A 6007-nucleotide genomic window follows, 5' to 3' on the forward strand; every position below is an offset into this window, starting at 1 on the left:
TGGCGGGAACTACTTTGCACCGGGGTTGTCTCTATGCAACGGAGAATTGCACCGTGCAAAGAAAGTTCCTCGTGGCGGGAAATAATTCTGCAGTGCCGAAGCACGCACAAAATCATACCCTTTGGGTCATGACACATCCCTTCTGCACACACCCAGCTCTGGCTTTAGCAGCAGGGAGAGCAGAACAGTAGCCAGAGATTCGCTGTTGCAAGGTGGGACTGTCTTTTCCTTTTTTGCCACCTAAAACTGGTGTTTTGGCTAGGGTTACCATATTTTCAGTTTAAAAAAATAGGACACCTATGCGGGGAATGGTTGAAGAGGGGGAGAGGGTATATGATTGTGGTGATATGCTCGTGCCCTGCCCCTGCCCCTCACTCCCAAGCCACAGCTCCACCCCCCCAGCCCTGCTGCTGCCCCTCACTCCTGACCCACAGTACTCTGCCCCACCCCCAGACCATGCTGGTGCCCCTTACTCCCAACCTGCAGCCCCTCATGCCTGCTGATACCCCTCATTTCCAACCCACAGCCCCCTGACCCTCCCAGCCCTGCTGCCCACACAGCTCCCTGCTGCACCCGAAGAACCCCAGCCCCCCCAAACTCCCTTCCCCTGCTTCCCTGCCCTGCTGCAGCCCCAGTGCTGGCAAGCACACACACACACACACACACACACACACTTACCTGCCTGCAGCTGCCAGGACCTGTGCACAGACCATGTGATTGCCAGGCCTCCAATCACCTTCCTCTATCCCCAGCCCCAAGTAGCTCCTTGCTGGGGCAAGCCAGGAACTACAGGGAAAGCAGAAGGAGAACAAAATCCCAGATGTTTGCAGATATTTAAAAAAACTGCTCAGACGGAGATGGGTGTACCCAAAAAGAGGGCATGTCCAGGAAAATCTGGACATATGGTAACCCCAGTTTAGCTGCTCAACACATCAGTGGCAACAAAAAGGAGGTGACATCTCCCCGTGAAGCAGTGAACCTCTAGCTTCTTCTCTTGTACTGTGCATGGCCACTAGGGCTGTGCAAAACGGCACCATTTCATTTCGATTTGCGTTTTGAGGTTTTGACGGAACAGCGTTTCATTTTGAAATTTGTTTTGATTCAAAACTGCTGTTCTGTTTCTTTTCGTCGAAACAATGACTGTCAGTGTTTTGATGCTGTTTCCATTTTTCGCCCATAGGCTATAATGGGGAAGCTCGAAACAGCCTGTCTCATCCAGCAGGCAGATCAGGGGCCCACAACCCTGGGAGGGCTGCAGGGGCTGTGCCAGTCCTCCTGGGCTTGTGGGCCCTCAATCTACCTGCCAGATGCAGGAGGGAAGCTGGGTGCTGCTGCCTGGGGCTGGGGAAGAGAACTGAGCCCTGTCACTCAGTTCCCCTCCCAGCCTTTCCCCAGCCTGATCGTAGCACTGGGGCAGGAAACTCAGCTCAGATGGGCTCAGCTCCCTTCCACTGTGATTGGCTTCCCACAGCCCGACCTCAGGAGGCAGGGAGAGCCAGGGCTGTGCTCCCCACCCGGCTGAGCCACATGGTGCTGTGAAGCCACTGGGAGTGCAGCCATGGTTCTTCCCTGTCTCCCACCACCTGGCTGCTGACTGCTTTGAAACTCAAAACATTTCTAAACTTCTGAAACGTTTTGACTAGCCTCGTTTTGTTTTGAGGCTGTTTCGAAGCCCTTTGTTTAATTTCAATTTCACTGTTTTGAGCTCGAAATGAGTTGAAACAGTGTTGAAACAAAACAGCCAGTGAAATTTTGCACAGCCCTAATGGCCACTTCCAGCAGATACACCTCCACTAAGAAGATGGCACACTTTTTAAGATACAGCCATCTCCATTACCAGAAGTGCCTATTGATTTTTATGCTTTCGAACCAATATTAGTCATGCAAAAAAGGCAAAAATGTGACACAGAAGCTCAGACACAGAATACAAGGGAGTTTTTAACAGGAAGTTTTAAGTCAACATGTTTCTGAAAATTAATCAATAGTCAAATAATCCTAGCGACAGACAGAGCATTCCAGCAGGGGCTACATGATAGAATGCACTGTATTTATTTTTACAGTCTACAGGAGAATTTAATTTGCAAACATAAAAAAGCATTGATGGTCAGGGTTTTTTATATTCTATGGGACTAGTTTTTTTTTCTGGAACACACATTTTTTGGTGCACTGGTGGAATATTTACTTATATTTATGTAACACTTTGAGATTTTCTGAATGGTAAAAAGATTCATTAAAATCATTTTGGTAATAGCATATTCCTGCAGTGAAGTCCAGATGCAAAGGTATTATATTTGGAGGAAAGGTCCTAATGAACACCTGAACAGGACTCTTGTCTCTGGTTTGAATAGAATCTGACCTTTGCATTGTAAACTACTCAAGGCAGGGGTCAGTGTCCTTTGCTTTGTCTTGTACAGTGCCGAGCACATCAGCATGGGCTGAAAAATAACAAATGAATGATAATACCAATAGTATCTGCACAATTCTAGATGGCACCAAGAATGAAAGCTACACACTCTGCTTTTCCATCCATTCTCTTACTAGATCTTTTATGTTCCATCAGATTTAACCTGTGGACCTAATTTTCAATTCTTGGCTTGATATACAACACAACTAAAACAGAAAATTATTATGCATATATTAGCATACATATCAGCACACTGAACACCATGCATATCATATTTAAACCAGGTGTACATTTTCAGAGTTAGGAACGATGGCTAGCAGGGCTATGGGGGAAAGGAAGTCTGTGTACAGGACTCGTAATAATCAATGGAAAAGCCAAAGGGAAGTGTGAGGCTCCATTGACTGCTAGGAGAGTCTCAGATGCATCATTCCCCAGGGGAAGCCTTGGCAGAGCCAATCAGTAATGTTATGCCTCCTTAAGAATGATCCCATCTTCCTGAAAATCTCCTGGAATGGCTGCATAAATCCTGGAACATCTGTGAGTTCTGAGAATGGAATCTCTCCCATTAGCTGCAGGGGCAAATCTTTTCCCAACAGAAGTTTAGGGAAAACCTGACACCTCACAGGTTTTCACACTCCACAGTTTTTTTCCAGTGCAGCCAATGTTATAAATTTAAATATAAAAGGACATAACATTTATTTCTGCTGTTAGATACCTTCAACTTTTATGACATGCTTTACTCTACTTTACCTGATGTATTATAGCACATTTATTGTCCTGTCTTTGCACCTTGGTTTGTTTCAGTTGGAGTCCCATCTATCTAGCACAATTTATTCAGTATAAAACCAGTGCCTGTTATCACTTGTGATTGTTGCACTTCTATGTAGATATTTGTCTATATCCTCCATTGGTGTCAATTAGCCAAACTCTGTGGGCTCCAGTGATGCTTTGCTGATTGACACAGCTGAGTCTGGCTCACTTTCCATGTTTGCTCCATTTTTTATTTTTGGATTGGAGAGACTGAGGATAAGTCTAACAATGACTGTCAGATTTTATTTCCAGTTACACCAAAGCAAGTCTGGAGGAACTCTATCAAAACCAAGAAAATTAGTGCAGGTTTCCTCTAGTCTGAATGAGAACAGAATATGTTCCTAAACATTTGTGCCTTTCAAAGTTCTCAGCCAGACACAAAATACTGTTTCTGAGTCACTAATGAAACCTAGAGTTACCCACTGATATGCAAAGTACCTCATTTAATAACAATATATATATAGTGCAAGAGAAAAAAAAGTCTAAGGGAAAAGAAAAAATCCTCAGGACTAGACACAGTACCCTTTAAGTACAGAGCTGTTTAAAATATCAATCTCCTTATTGTAATGCGATGTGTGAAATTCTAGGATGCATTTACAATTCAGATCCCATTCTTTAGGGATTCCCATTTAGGGCCTGTTCATATGATTTATTTAGTGCCTGCCTACACTTACTTATGCTTGAGATCGTTAGGTATAATGTACATATATGCACAGAGATAAAATGTTTATCATCATTACTTCAATGAAGTCATTTGCCATCCCTGACACCCTCTAATGTCCCAAGTGCTTCAACCCACTAGCTCATTTGCCTGGCCTGGCTCTCTCTTTCCTTTCACATCTCAAATTCCCAATGTGTTCCTTTCATCAATCACTGAAGTTTAGCTGGTGGTCGGGGGAGGCAGCAGAATGATTATCCAAATATAACAAAAGAAGGTCCCCTTTGTTGTGTGGAGAGTACATGTGTGTGCGTACACGCACATGTGTGTATTCCAACTCTTCAGCTCGTCTGCAAACATAAAGTATGTTGAACTGAACGTACAAAGTGCCCACTGGAAACTGCTGCAGTGACAAAAATATGCCTGATACTTGTGAGCATGAGGACTCCTTTTCCTTCCTTCTCTGTCCCCACAAGACTTCCCCATTGCCAAAGCTATTCACCATTTCTGCACAGCAGATATTAACGTTCAGGAATCGCTTCTAATGTCAGTCCTTGGATCTGTTTTTTTTCCCCAAATGGGATCCAAATCACTCTAGGCTGACTACATTCAAATAATTGGCCTTTGCTTTCAATGACAAGCATAGGCAGCAGTGAGCAAATTGAAGACGAAAGGGTCATACAGAGCGGGGAGGAAAGGTTGAATTTAGTTTGGTAGAGAGCAAAAGTTGGGAGATACATCTGCATGTGGGAGGCAGAAGGGCATAACAACTTGGTGGCATCTATTTCACTTCAGGAGTTAGAAAAGTCTGGTATCTGATCTTTCCCCAGTGTCCCAAATATAGGAAGGATTATTTTTCTAACTCGGTATTTTTGAACAATTTGGAAGCAGGAACCTGCTGAAAGTCTCACATTGATTATAATATTAGCTTGGCAAATGCCTACACTTAAAAAATGTGATTGGGGGGCCTCATTGTGCTCTGAAACAGTGGCATAACAAGTAGATTTGGTGCCTGGGGCAAATCCTGTGGGACAGCAGGGGCAGGGGGGAGTGCATGGGTTCTGTGAGCAGTGGGGAGCATAGTTTGAGAGCTGGTGGGGATGGGGGAACACAGTAGTCTTACTCATGCTGAGAACTCCTAAACAGTTCCCAGATGAGCTGCTGCAGTCCCCAGATGTGTGCTGCTGTTGCTGCTGGTTCTGCTGCCACTGCTAGGGACTGTTTTGGAGTTCCCTGAATGGGAATGCTACCAGGGCACAGGCTCCCCCAGGGGTGAGGTGTGATTCTAGTGCCCCTCATACCTTGTCGCCTGAGGTGGGTGCTCCTCTCACCCGCTGCTAGTTATGCCACTGCTCTGAAATGGATTTTTGCTGAATGGGTACAATATGTTGTACTGGGTATGGGATGGGATGGGCAATGTGTGTTCAGATGGATTGATATGATATTATGGCCTGCAATTTTTAAGGTCCATGCAGGGGCACTGGAACATGGCAGCCTAGAGATGGAGCAAATAAAAATGCAATGTTTCTTTACCAAACCATAAAAAATACCTGGTGAAACAAGCCATGTGGAAACAGCGTTAAAAAAAAAGATGAAAATGAATGTTAACCCCCCCCCCTGCCACATCCAATTCAGGGCTTTGAACATTTCCACCCACCTGCCACATCCAATTCAGGGCTTTGAACATTTTCAGAAGAATGAACATTTACAAAAGTTAAAATGCAAACAGCACTTACAAAAATAATACCAGCAAGTTCATTTTCTAAATATTAACTACCACTTACTACTACTACTACCTACTACTACTACTACTACTAAAGTAGTAATAATAATAATTTCATTTCTACCCCATTTTTCAAAGCTCACCTGCTTCCTAAATATTCAAGAAAATGCTTTGCAAGAGTATTTACAAGATTACCAGACCCAAACTCTGGTAGGACAAAGGAGATTGACTTTGAACTCCTTTTTTACTTATTTTAGAAGAGGTGGCATTTTTGTTTCAAGTAATGAGCACCCAGACTTATACAAACACACATACAATGCACATGCAGGTGCTGGATGTAGTGGACAACTTTTCATTTTGCCCTAAGTATAACACAATAGTGGTCCCTCTTTTTCTGCAGTTTCTCCATCTA

The sequence above is a fragment of the Alligator sinensis genome, unplaced genomic scaffold (assembly GCF_000455745.1).
Source record: "Alligator sinensis unplaced genomic scaffold, ASM45574v1 scaffold747_1, whole genome shotgun sequence".
In the NCBI taxonomy this organism is placed as follows: domain Eukaryota; kingdom Metazoa; phylum Chordata; order Crocodylia; family Alligatoridae; genus Alligator; species Alligator sinensis.